Source organism: Helianthus annuus, chromosome 5, assembly GCF_002127325.2.
Source record: "Helianthus annuus cultivar XRQ/B chromosome 5, HanXRQr2.0-SUNRISE, whole genome shotgun sequence".
Taxonomy (NCBI): Eukaryota; Viridiplantae; Streptophyta; class Magnoliopsida; order Asterales; family Asteraceae; genus Helianthus; species Helianthus annuus.
In genome coordinates this window covers 90,758,344-90,773,215 of record NC_035437.2, presented here as the reverse complement: position 1 = coordinate 90,773,215, position 14,872 = coordinate 90,758,344, and the positions used below count along the sequence as shown (strand labels likewise).

At 42.9% G+C, this 14,872-nt stretch overlaps 1 long non-coding RNA gene across 1 annotated transcript; it reads right to left on the bottom strand.

Annotated features, from left to right (window-relative positions):
- Positions 1 to 2,138: 2,138 nt before the first annotated feature.
- LOC110940559 lies at positions 2,139 to 4,270 on the bottom strand. The gene is made up of 2 exons (XR_002593308.2): positions 3,489 to 4,270; positions 2,139 to 2,470 (listed from the first exon to the last, which is right to left on the bottom strand). It is a non-coding gene; the product is annotated as an uncharacterized LOC110940559 (long non-coding RNA).
- Between the last annotated feature and the right edge of the window lie 10,602 nt (positions 4,271 to 14,872).

Here is a 14,872-nt window from a genome sequence, read left to right as displayed (position 1 = left end):
ACTCTATGTTGTGATATAGACCGTCACTAAGAATCATATGAAGCAAATAATAACAATAAACCAATTCAAAGTACGTATACACATCAAACCATTAAATCAAACCGCTTACAAAACACAATTAATCCATAACAATCATGCAAATAACATAAACGGTAAAAACTTTAAATTAATCCATTCATCAAGTCTAGGCGGTTAATAAATCTAGCCGAGCATGTTCATAAACGAAAACAATTCAAAGATGTTTAACAAAGAATTCATTGTAACAAGTTTCGTAAGAAAAATCAAGAACAAAGAACTAGAAAACCCGATTAGATCTTCAAGTCTTCTTCCCCGAACTCGTACCGATGATTCCTAGGCTTCAAAATCTCTAAAAACGCTCCAAGAATGCTCAACAATCGCCCAAGAAGTCCCCAAAGTCGAATTAGGGTTTTTTCCCAAGTTTAGGATGATTATATATGACTTCCCATAAAAAACCCTTATTAAATTCGTAATAATTGCCAGCCAGAAGCTTCTGGCTGGGCGCCACAAAATCAGGGACTGGGTGGTGGGGTGCCACCTTGTTTTTCAGCTCATGTACTACCTTCAGTCTCTCGCCTGGTGCCACAGACTTGCTTAGTGGGTGATGGGGTGCCAGAGAGTGATTTTTCAGCTCTTTAACTCTATTTCAACTCCTCGACCTTTCCAACATGCTTCAAGACTTGACACTTCAATATTTTACTCGTTTTACTCGCTTTCTCGCATATTTGAACATCAGGACCTGCGAAACACGATTTGATCAATAGTATGCGTATTCTAACGAAAAACAAAACTAAATATAACTAAAACTATACAAACTGTACACGAATAAATGATGTATTTTGCAATACATCAAACATCCCCACACTTACTCTTTTTTCGTCCTCGAAAAAGAATTATGCAACGGAATCATAGACAAATATTCACTCGGGTGAAAAGCATAGGTATATTTAATTAAAACCAAGACTTGTGTTAGCTGCGATTGCGAATATACTTCTCCCCTTAAACCCGAATCCAATCCTAAGCCCTTATCATGTGAATTTAATTTAAGTGCGGTCAGTCTACCTAGGGTCTCACGCTAGAATCTACAGTCCACCTACTCCCGCCTCAAGCTTATAGGACTAAAGGAGCGATCACTGGACCAATTCCCAACCGTCTTATATCAAAACCAGAAAAGTTTACAATCATATTTTTCTTTTTTTTCTTTTTTTTTCTTTCTTTTTCTTTCGCTTTTTTTTTTCTAAGTGAGCGTAGACGATGCTTTCCCTAACCAAGAGGCAATCCGGCTGTAGAGTCTCTATCCCCAACCACAGATTACTTAGGTTTCGGTACTTTTTTCTCTTTTTGCACAGTCGATTTCACACACCCTAGCGGTAATCTTGCTGTAGAGTGCTATCCCCAGCTCAGACTACATATGAATGCACTACTTTCATTTAGTTTCTAGCCCACTTTTTATTCTATTTTTTTTTCATGATCAAAAACTCTAACGGTTTTAATTTATAACGGTGCCCCTTATACTATTATTGGCAGTTTTGATTTCCCATATCTCCCAGGCGAAAACCCACTAGTAAACCGACAATTAAGGTATATTAGATCAAAGGGACTTAAAACCAAACCCGGGCCTATCCACATATCCCTAATTAGACGCAAGCTCGATTTATTATAATCTCATATTATTATTATTATTCCAACCCGAGCAAAAATTCATCTTTTCTATCATTTTCCGTTTAAAAATGCAAACTTCTTTTATTTCAAAGGACATTTTCTGGTTTTTCAATTTTTTTTTTGGATTTTTCAATTTTTTTAATTTTTTTGAATTTTTAATAATTAAGACTCGATTATTTACATGTATCCCATCCCCACACTTAGAGATTGCATTGTCCCTAATGCAAGAACAGAAATACGACTCAACTGCTACCTAAAAATAAAAACTGCAAACGAAATAAATAAAAATATACAACAACAAAAAGGGAAATGACTTAGCTGAGTATGTGAGACTGTCAAAGTGCCAGTCGTTTCCACATAAGCCCTCCAATTCGAAACGCGCTCAGCAAACAACTCCTAACCTCGGACACGCGAACGAAAGCGGCTACAAATACCAACCTAATCACGCAAACACCAAACACTAGCAAAAGATAATATATAATATCACGTTCAACAACCATCCACAATTGTATCAACCAACCCCAAACCCATCCAACTTGTTTAAAATATTAGTACAGACCGAGATATGATGAAAACAGCATAAAAGAAAAAAATATAACAAAACGGTATGCTCGATCACTGCTGCATCATCCTTAAACCACACCATCTACTCCTCATCTCAAACCCTGCTCCACGATAACTGACCACTCTCAGTGGTAAATCAGCCGGCTGCTCCTAAACAGCCCCCTGAGATCTCGTGGAAGCACCTCACCTGCGTTTGGTGCCTGACGAGGAACCTTCACCTGACATCCTGTAAAAATAGTTCAAAAACGCGCAAAAACAGGCGAATAGTCAGTAAACACAAACTATTTTTGTTATTTTTGAGTTTTTTTTTATTATTTTTTTATGTTTTTTTTAATACTGTACATTCAAACAACGGCCGTATAGCATTTCGTTCGCGGCTGTTGTTCGAAAACAAGTGACTTTATGCAACAAATTACAAACCGACTCCGCCCGAATGGAGATTGAGTACGAGCGAAGCGGTTCGAATATCAAGTGAGCATATCGACACTACATGACACTAGCAAGACTCGAAACACACTTAAAACGACACAAAGGACCCTAAAGACGTAAAACTCAACTCGACCTAGACTAGACGCAAAATACAAGACTTACAACCCTACCTCCTCCCGGCACTTTACTCGCCCTCGAGTAAACTCACGTGCCTACCAAACCGACATCGACTTCCAAAGTTGCTTAAATTCAGCCATGTATTAATTTAAAACAAACTTTAGCGTCAAAAAGTGCCGCCTAATTAAAGGAGGTTTTATTCTTCGCAAAAGATTCGGTTAAAAAATGCAAGTTTGGAAACAAACGCGTCAATGTACCATAAACCCATCAAAATTCAGAAAATCAAGTTAAATTCCAACCCGACAATCATCCACATCCCGAAAACAAACCACAAACCAAACCAACATTGAGTGTTTACCGATAAAAAGTTGAAAACTTTAGTGTCGGTTTAATGAAACGGGTCAAACCGATGTTGTAAATCTGAATTTACGCTTTAACAATTACCCAAACACATCCCCACACTCAATGTTAGCACACCCTAACCCACAATACGATGAACATTGCAATCGAACCCCAAACCGAATCAACTCGCAACCTGTTTTCAGCTGACATACCCAAACCGGACCCAACCGCAACCTTATGCATCCTTAAAACCTTGCAAAACATCACATTCCACCACACCCTAACCCTAACTAGGACTAACTAAGCAAAAACGGACAAGACACGACTCATAATACAAATAAAAACAAGAAGCATACCTGAGATTCGAGAGAAACAAGAAGAATAGAGAAATTTTTCGGTTGAACCTTTAAGCCCAAAAATGAAATCCGATTTTTATGGTGAAATCTGATGGATTTGACGGTGGAAATCGGGTAGTAGATTGTAATAACGGTGGTGGTTATGGGGGGTTAAGTGTGGGGATTAAAGTGGTATCGGCTGTGATGGGTGGTAGAATGGTTTCGGCTATGATGGGTGGTAGAAAGGTTTCGGCTGCGGTCGGTGGCGGGTGATAAAGGGGGAAGGTTGTCGGCGGTTAGGGGAGTAGGGTAAGGTGGTCGGCGGCGGATGGGGGGGAAGAAGGTGTACTGGCGGTGTACAGTGGGGGGGGGGAAGGATAGGTGGGTTTACGGTGGTGAACAGAGGAAAGGAAATAGGGATGAGGAAGAGGGTGGTCGGCGGTGATAGTAGGTGATAACTGGGTTATCTTGCAGTGAATAGTGGAGTGTTGAGGGTAATCGGTGGTGACAAGGAGAATGGGTGGTGAGGTGGGTGATAAAGGTTATCAGTGGAAGAAGAAGGTTAGGTCAGCATGCAAATCGGCGGTTAGGGAGGTTTAAAGGGCTTACAGTGAGAAGTGATGAGGGTGATGATATTTGAGATGATAATGGAGGTTTACGGTGGTGAGAGAGGTGGGTGTAAAGGGGGAATAGAGGGGTTATGGCGGTGGGTATAATGGTGGGTTGGCAGTGGGGGGGAAGGATAGGTTAGAAGTGAAAGATTTGGGGTTTAATTTTTTTTTTCAACAGATACATGTTCTGGCGGCCCACCAAAAACTTAGGAGGTGGGTGGCGGCCGCCACCACGTTATAACCTTCCGAAGAAATAAAGTTGTTTTGTGTTTATTGGCTGCAGACATGGGTTCTGGCGGCCCGCCAGAAATATCCGAAGTGGGTGGCGGCCCGCCACCACGTTTAAAAATTTCCGAAAAATTTTGATTTTTTTTAACATAAACAACCCATCAAAAATCAACCAAAATTTATAGTTTTCACAGAAAAACTTTTGTAAACTTTTGTTGTCTTTGCCTTAGAAAGTTTATAGTTTTTTCCAAACCATCCAAAAACCAACCGAAATTCTTTCTAACACTTAATACTTACTTGGAACCTCGTTTCTCTCGTTAATTCCTGCAAATCCTCGGTGATGCACTCCTGCAAATGACTCAAGACACAAACTAGGACGCGAAAAAACTAACAAAAACGACGGTTAGCTACTAAAAATTACGAAAAAACAAACGAAGATACAAACGGTACAAAATATACACTTGGGTTTTCAACTTTTCACATACTTATGGAGGATCAAAAAGATGCAACTCACCTCCAAACACACACTCACGGGCTGTAGCACCATTATACCTATCATCGCTCAACTCAACCCAAACACTCTTATCTCCCTCACAACCTCTCAACTCCTCACTTGGCGGTTTGAATCTATACTCTTCATATCGAACTCCATCCCCACACTGAGCCTTGCTCAGTGTCTCTATCTTAGATTCTAAACGCACCATTCTCGCTTCTAATTCCTCTACTCTCCTATCAGGTGGGTCCCCACACTTGAGTTCTATTACTTTTTCTAGACTCGGACCACTCATCACCTTCTCCTCATCTTTCTCGTCCTTCTCACACTCCCCTACTGACGATACCGCCTCCACTCTATCACTAGGCCCTCTCGAATTCATAACCTTAAAAACTGCCGATTCCTCACCCACTCTAAGTGTGATGGTGCCTGAAAAGACATCTATGAGAGCTTTAGCGGTGTTCAAGAACGGGCGTCCTAAAATTAACGGTACGTTTTCATCGGCTTCCATATCGAGAATGACAAAATCGGCCGGAAAAACGAACTTGTCCACCTTAACAAGCAAATTCTCGACTATGCCCCTAGGGTGTTTCACGGATCTATCAGCTAAAGATAATGTCATTCGGGTGGGTGAAAGCTCGCCTAAGTCTAGCTTTTCGTATAGAGAAAAGGGCATCAAATTGATGCTAGCACCTAGGTCGGCTAAAGCTCTAGTATTAGTGTTACTACCGAATAGACAAGGAATTGTGAAAACACCGGGATCGGTAAGCTTTTCAGGAAGCTGATTTGAGACAACGGCCGAACATCCTCCATGCAATGGGACATTCAACAACTCCCCTAACTTCTCCTTATTCCTAAGAAGGTCCTTTAAAAATTTCGCGTATTTAGGCATCGACTGAAGTGCCTCGATAAACGGAAGATTAATCTTCAATTGCTTGAAGATGTCTAAGAATTGCCCGTATTCCCTCGAGTATTTTTGATTCTTAAGACGGGAAGGGAACGGGACATACGCATGGTTCACTAAAGGCGAAGGCCTAACATCCACGGGAGGTTTCTCTACTCTCTTCTCACCTTGAGACTCACCGGGCTGTGCGGTACTTGCTGGGCGCAGCCTCGATTGCACTTTGCCGGGAGCCTCCATCTCTATCTCTTCGTCTACAATATCTCCATCCTCATCGACTACTCTCTCCTCTACGCTCGGGTTCCCTACGGTTTTGCCAATACGGGTGGTAATGGCCTTTACATGAGCATTCGGGTTCGGTTGGGTGTTACCCGCAAACTGACCGGGTAATCTCTCCTCCAACTTCCTAGACATATCACCTACAACCCTTTGAAGGTCTTGGAAAGCAGCTTGGTGATTCTTAAGCATAAGGTCATGTTCGCTAAGCTTCTTTTGGGTCGTTTGACCCCTAACAATTAATTGACTCATCATGGAATCCATCCTTTCTAGACTACCCCCAAGATCATAGCTTGAACCTTGACCTGTTTGAACCTGACTACTTGACCCCCCATCCTTGACCTGCCCATTTGAACCCCCACCAAAGAGTGAACCTAAACCCCTATTTGGATTTTGAGCTGTTTGAAAACCAGGGGGTCCGTTTGAGCGAAAATTATTGTTAGAAGCAAAATTATTTTTATTATTACGCCAACCCGAACCAAAGTTATTATTACCAAACTCACTAGGTTGACCTAGAGGTGTACAAATCGGTTAATCGGTTTTTAAAAAACCGGTTAAAAAAAAACCGGTTTTTTTCACCCAAAATAAAAACCGGTTTTTTTAATAACCGGTTCGGTTAATAACCGGTTTTTGAGGTCCAAAACAATAACCGGTATAACTGGTTGGGACAGGTTTTTAACCGGTTTTTCCCAAAAAAACCGGTTTTTTTCCGGTTTTAACCGGTTTTTTAATAACCGGTTCGGTTAATAACCGGTTTTTGAAATCAAAAAGAGTAACCGGTATAAAAACCGGCGGTTAAAAAAAACCGGTTAAAAAAAACCGGTTATAAAAAAAACCGGTTAAAAAAAAACCAGTTTCGGTTTTTTTTCCGGTTTCGATTCTAAAACCAGTTTTTTTGTACACCTCTAGGTTGACCTCTACCTTGATGTACCGCCCTGCTTTTTCATACTTTCCATAATTAGAAAGCTCGCCTTATAATGCTATTTTTGGAAATCTTGTATTATTGTAGTCGTCTTTTCGTTGTAAAATCTGAGACTTGGATCATAAATAAAATTCGTATTTCTTTAAATTCACCATCTACATATTCATACATGTTCATACGTTCGAATTCATTGTACGTCGAATCCTTATTTGTAATTCATACTTATACTTATTCACGATGCATGTCCATGCTTGTCCTTATATTGTTGATACCTAAAAACCCCTAATAATATGCTTATTTATACAACGGTTAATCATCTAATATGTGACATATACTTGTCACTTACAAACATGTTACATACTTGTACATTACACTTTTTACCTAGTTAAATCATGTTTTATTTCATATTTCACCTTGTTACAAGTTAGGGGAAACATTGTTGCATATTATTACACAACTTAATTAACAAAATTACTCATTATAATGTTTTAAAAAAATAAAAAAAATAAAGAAATATGGCAGCCCCAATTCAGCAAAATTCAGCCCCATATAGTTGGGTTTTGTGGGCTAGTTTCAAGGTGTAACCCCTTCTAAACACTTCCAAAGCCCAACCCATTGAAACCCTAATCCTTCCCCCTATAAATACCACTTATAACCAGCCTCCCTACCACTTTTGCAACAATAAAAACTCTCAAAACATCCTCCAAACCGTAGCTGAAAGCAAAGGTTCCAGCAGATCGACACCCCTTCACGAAAATGAGCATAACTCACTCAATTCTTATCCGATTCACTTGATTCTTTTTCCTACTTGCTTGGATAATCATGGGGTTCGATTCCTAGACTTCTCCTTGGAGAAATCAGACCTGGAAATGCCCCGAAATAGTCCATAAACTTTCTGTTTGATTTTTATGTTCTTTAAAACTTGTTTAAACCTATGCAACTTGTGTCTAACACATCTCATGCCTATGTCCTAATGCTTACAACTTATCCCATGGTTGGTTAAGCTTAAAAACAAGGTTGAGACATTTGAAATCAGAGGATTAAACCTCATAAACTTGGTGTTTTGTTTAGGGTTTCAACCCACAAATCATGTCAAACATAGTCTTTGATACATGAGTGATTATGGAACAACTTGGGTTGTCCAAACATACAATTCTCACATGATTTGATGATTTCTATTAGTTAGTTTACTTTACATACATGTAAAGACCTTAGTTCATGACCCTCCTTGGTTGTTTTTACATCAAGTGTAGTGGTGAACATCAAAGGGGTACCTAAATGGAAGCCTTGTCTTCCTACCCCATCCATGACACCCATGACTCAACTTGAGGTACCGAAATGAAGATGTAATCTTCTACCTCTTACTTGAGAAACTGGAGTCTGTGTTCGAAATGTGTGAATGCCCTGAAGCGCGCAGGGTGAAGTATGCTACTGGTACTCTCGAGGGTTTGGCCCTCACGTGGTGGAATGCTCAAGTGCAAATGCTGGGGTTGGTTGCTGCCAACGCCACCCCATGGGAAAATTTCAAGGAAATGATCAGGGAGGAATACTGCAGTCGTGACGACATTCACAAGCTGGAAGATGAGTTCTACAATCTCAAGATGACGGGGTCAGAGATTGAAGCATACACTAAGAGATCGCATGAGCTTGCCTTGTTGTGTCCTACTATGGTGGATCCTCCGTATAAGCGAATTGAACTCTACCTCAAGGGCTTGGTGCCAGAGATCCAAAGTCATGTGACTTCAGCAAACTTGACTACTATCCAGCAGGTTGTTCAGTTGGCTCACCGTCTTACTGATCAGGCGGTGGAGCAGAACAAGTTACCCAAGCGCATAGGTGCTGCAACTACTTCTAGTACTTCTAGTGGGGACAAACGGAAATGGGATGGAACTTCAAGCAGGGGTTCAACTTCTGTGCAATCTCAGTCTCAGCAGAGAAAGACGGACGATCACAAGAGCCCCAGTCAGCAATCGTCCGGTGGTCACAGTCATGGTGGGTACAAGGGGAATCACCCCAAATGCAATCGTTGCAACCTACACCACAGTGGGCCATGCACCAGGGGCAACTGTCATCGGTGCAACAAGCCTGGTCATGTTGCAAAGGATTGCAGGAGCGCATACCCCGCCAATTAGAATCGTCAGCAACCTCAGCAGAACCAGCGACAGCAGCAGGGTAACAACAAAGGGTGCTTTCAGTGTGGAGCTGAAGGCCATTTCAAGAAAGATTGTCCCCAACTGAACCAGAACAACAACAACAACAACAATCAGGGGAATGGTAACAATGGGAACAACAACAACAATGGTGCTAGGGGACGAGTGTTCGTGATTGGTCAAGGTGAAGCAAGGAATGATCCCAACGTGGTGACGGGTAAGTTCCTTCTCGACGACTTTTATGTTACAGTCTTATTTGATTCGGGTGCCGATACTAGCTATGTGTCACTAGAAGTTAGTAAGATGCTTAAGCGTATTCCTACACCCTTGAGCGACAAGCACACTGTAGAGCTAGCTAATGGTAAGAGTTTGGAGGCCTCACACGTAGTCAAGGGTTGCCAACTTATCCTCGCTAACCAGACCTTCTCTATTGATCTTATTCCTATTGTCTTGGGTAGTTTCGACGTTGTCATTGGGATGGATTGGTTATCCCAACACCGAGCAGAGATTCTTTGCAACGAGAAGATCGTTCGTATTCCTGGTTTAGGTAGTGAACCTCTCATGATTCGTGGCGACAAGAGAAGTGCTGTTGAGAACATCATCTCTCTTCTTAAGGCCCAGAAGTGCTTACGAAAGGGCCACACTGCGATTTTGGCTCTAGTTACAGGTACCACAGAAAAGGAGAAGAAGCTAGAAGATTTTCCAGTTGTACGCGACTATCCTGAGGTATTCCCTGAGGAATTACCTGGTCTTCCGCCCCATCGCCAAGTCGAGTTTCAGATTGAACTAGCTCCTGGAGCTGCGCCTGTAGCCCGTGCACCTTATCGTTTAGCTCCATCTGAGTTGGAAGAACTCTCCACGCAACTACAAGAACTCTTGGATAAGGGTTTTATTCGTCCTAGCTCATCGCCTTGGGGAGCCCCAGTACTATTTGTGAAGAAGAAGGACGGTACCTTCAGAATGTGTATCGACTATCGCGAACTTAACAAGGTGACTGTGAAGAATCGTTATCCTCTACCGCGCATTGACGACTTGTTCGACCAGTTGCAGGGGTCGAGCTACTACTCAAAGATCGATCTGAGATCGGGATATCACCAGCTGAGAGTTCGAGAAGAGGATGTCCCTAAGACGGCCTTTAGGACTCGATATGGGCACTATGTGTTTTTGGTCATGCCGTTTGGGCTGACGAACGCACCGGCAGTTTTTATGGATTTGATGAACCGAGTTTGCAAGCCGTACCTGGACAAGTTTGTTATAGTCTTCATCGACGACATCCTGATCTATTCTAAGAGTAAAGAGGAGCACGAACAGCATCTACGACTTATTTTGGAACTCCTTCGGAAGGAACAGCTTTACGCAAAATTCTCGAAATGCGACTTCTGGCTTCGAGAGGTCCATTTCCTAGGACATGTGGTGAACAAGGATGGGATTCACGTTGATCCATCCAAAGTGGACGCTATTAAGAACTGGCCTGCGCCTCGCACACCAAAGGAAATTCGCCAATTCTTGGGATTGGCAGGTTACTACAGGAGATTCATTAAGGACTTTTCTAAGATCGCGCAGCCTCTCACCTTGTTAACGCAAAAAGGCGTTGTCTATCATTGGGGAAATGCACAAGAGTTAGCTTTTCAGCATCTAAAGGATAGACTTTGTAGTGCGCCTATCCTTTCATTGCCAGAGGGCACAGAAGATTTTGTGGTTTACTGTGATGCATCAATTCAAGGTCTTAGTTGTGTATTGATGCAACGAGATAAAGTCATAGCCTACGCTTCACGACAACTCAAAGTTCACGAGAAGAACTACACTACGCATGATTTAGAGCTGGGAGCTGTTGTTTTCGCACTTAAGTTATGGCGGCATTACCTGTATGGAACCAAGTGCGCCATCTACACCGACCACAGGAGCCTAGAACATATATTCAAGCAGAAGGAACTGAATATGCGGCAACGACGATGGGTCGAGCTGCTGAATGATTATGAGTGCTCCATCAGGTATCACCCGGGCAAGGCCAATGTTGTGGCTGACGCCCTCAGTCGAAAGGACACTGCGCCTAAGCGCGTAAGAGCTCTACAACTCACGATCCATTCTAGACTACCTTCGCAAATACGAGCTGCTCAGATAGAAGCACTGAAGCCAGAAAACGTTAGAGCCGAAGCTCTACGCGGGTCAAGGCAACGCTTAGAACAGAAAGAAGACGGTGCTTACTACGTAACAGGACGCATTTGGGTCCCACTCTATGGCGACTTACGAGAACTTGTGATGGATGAAGCGCACAAATCCCGCTACTCGGTACACCCTGGTTCGGATAAGATGTACCACGATATTAAAACTACGTATTGGTGGCCTAGCATGAAGGCCCACATAGCAACTTACGTCAGCAAGTGTTTGACCTGTGCGCGAGTCAAGACGGAATATCAGAAACCCTCAGGCCTACTCCAACAACCAGAGATACCACAATGGAAATGGGAGCAAATTTCCATGGATTTCGTTACTGGCCTACCTAGATCACAGCGCGGGAACGATACTATCTGGGTGATCGTGGATCGACTCACAAAATCCGCACACTTTTTGGCAATTAAGGAGACGGATAAGTTCTCCACCCTAGCGGAGATATACCTCAAGGAAGTTGTTTCGAGGCACGGGGTGCCCACCTCTATCATCTCTGATCGAGATGCACGTTTTACTTCGGAACTGTGGCAATCAATGCACAAGTCTTTTGGCTCACGTCTAGATATGAGCACAGCGTATCACCCGCAGACGGACGGGCAGTCCGAGCGCACTATTCAAACCTTAGAAGACATGCTTCGTGCATGTGTAATCGACTTTGGCAATAGCTGGGAAAGACATCTGCCACTCGTGGAATTCTCGTATAATAACAGCTACCACACCAGCATTAAAGCTGCTCCGTTCGAGGCATTGTACGGACGTAAATGCCGGTCACCCCTCTGTTGGGCAGAGGTGGGGGATAGTCAAATCACTGGTCCAGAACATGTGGTAGACACTACTGAGCGGATTGCTCAAATACGACAACGCATGGCGGCCGCTCATGACCGTCAGAAGGCCTACGCCGATAAGGGCAGGAAACCACTTGAGCTCCAGGTTGGGGAGCGGGTTCTACTCAAAGTTTCACCCTGGAAGGGTGTGGTTCGTTTTGGTAAACGAGGCAAACTCAACCCACGGTACGTTGGACCATTCGAAATCCTTGAGAAAATAGGCAAGGTGGCCTACAGACTGAACTTACCAGCAGAACTCGGTGCAGTTCACAACGTTTTCCATGTGTCGAATCTGAAGAAGTGTCTGTCAGATGAGACGCACGTAGTTCCTCTGAAGGAACTCACGATCGACGAACAGTTGAAATTCGTCGAAGAACCAGTCGAAATCACGGACCGGGATGTTAAGGTCCTCAAGAGCACTAGAATACCTCTCGTTCGAGTTCGTTGGAACTCACGTCGCGGCCCAGAGTTTACCTGGGAGCGCGAAGATCGGATGAAACAAAAGTATCCCCAACTGTTTGAGAACAGTACAACCGCTATTGAGGCTGAAGCTACGGAATTTCGGGACGAAATTCCAGATCAACGGGGGGTGGATGTGACATCCCAGGAAAACCAGGAAAACCATGCAACTTGACTAGCTTCCTTAGTGAGTGCCATCAAATTTCGGGACGAAATTTCTTTCAACTTGGGGATGATGTGACAACTCGAAATCTAGAACCTTTCGTCGTGTCTTGATGTAATGTGTTTGAACATATATGGCTAATTGAATCGTTGAATTATATGTTGTATTTATGTGTTTATGTGTATGCGTGTATGTGTATGAACCGAAACAACAAAGACCCGACTCGAGACCATGTGGTCTCGAGTGAACAATAACCATTAGGCCGGTTTGGGCCTTTGGCCGGTTGGGCCATTTGGGCCGTAAACCCTCACCCGAAACCCATTAAGGGTGCACCACTTGGAACTAGCATATATATATACCACCCTTAGTTATTTTACCATTTGTTGAACAACACATACACACACTCTCCTACTTTCCCTCACAAACACACTCCTCATTCTCGGATTTGGACCTTGGATCGGCTCACACACACACACCCGGTTGGAAGCTTCACACACACCCTCGAAACCCATCAACCGGTTAGTGTTTCTTGATGATTATTGTTGAATGCTTAGTGTTAATATGTTCATGTTGTGTTTGTGCTTGAATTGATGTATGATGAGATTATGTGACAATATGTTGTTTGTGAGTTATGCATGATGAATTTAATGTTCAAAGAAATCGGTTCATAAATATTTCTCGTATGTGCTATAATCGGTTGATGATGATAATATGATAATGTACTCAAGATTTGTCATGAGAGTGTACACATGTTTTAGAACCAATGAATGCATTCTAGTTGCTAGAAGATAATGAGGATTTTGATAAAACCGGTTTACATATGTAAGGATTGAAACCATTATATGAGTATGTTTAAGTGTGTTGTATTGTTGTTCATAATTTGTTTGAAAAGGGTTATTTTTGTGATGAATGATTGAAGACACTTGATGAATGTGTTTGAATATATGAAGAACAATTTGAATGATGGTTGAAGATGTGAAAACCCTTATGATTTTGATCCATTTTTACTAATAGACTGATTAGGAAAACTTGTTAGTAAAATCCTATTGGTTGTTTCCTGATTTGGGCCTGATTACATAGTACCATTAGGCTGACTATATCTGAATCAACACGTGAACATGAAAACGACAGCATACGACTCGCAACCACACAGTTGCGACTCGCAACCACAGCGTGACAACTCGAGACCACGCGGTTGCGACTCGCAACCATAACAGGACAAGCCGAGACCTTAGCATGATTAGCCGAGACCACGGTTTCGACATAGGTTGCGACTCGCAACCATCCATGATCAACACAAACAGCATGACTCGAGACCATGCTTGCGAGTCCGGTTGCGACTCGAGACCACACTTATTGGACTTGCTTAGTTACGGGCCTTAGTTAATGGGCCGGCCTTGTGGACTTCTGTGTTAACTGTTTAATACGTGTATTGGGCTTAAGTAGTTGGACTGAACTTGTGGGCCAAATGTGCTACTGTTAATTGAAATACTGTGCACTGTTGTTAAACTGCCATGATAGAAACTGTATGCCGTAACTACTACTTGTATATGCACTGCTTGGTTTGAACCTGATTATAAGTGGTATCCATGTTAGGACGTAATTGACTACTTGCGACTTGATTGATCTTTCTGTGACTAACTACCGAGCAAACCAAGGTGAGTTCACACCCTCTACAAAGCATGGGATTCCCTAGGTTGGGAACGGGGTTAAGGAACGTGGGTTCCTCGTCCTCCTTGGGTAGGACGTCAGTGGTTCAGGAATGTGATTCCTCGTCCGGATGGACGGATAACACGTACTAGACTAAAACTCTATCACGAAGTCCCTCCTTTTTGTATCGACTAATCGCCGGGCCAATGGCGAGCGGGTCATTAGTTAGATAGCGCTATTTAGGTCTGACAAGCCTCACACCGTGCCGCAGAGGACGGGCGTGAACTAATGGATCTGGGGCACGTCAATGATGATAGACATTGATGTTTTCAGGGCACATAAACATGACTACAGTCAGCATTCGATATGGTAACGAGTCTAGTGTACGCATGGGGTAGCCCCCACGGCCGAAATACCTGATAACTATCATGGGGTAGCCCCCACGGCTGGAATGCCGGAGTAACTGGGAATGAACAAGTCACGTTTTAAACTATGGGGTAACCCCCACGGCAGGATGCCAGTTAAAGTAAACTGTTTTCGAAACAACTAAAACGAACAC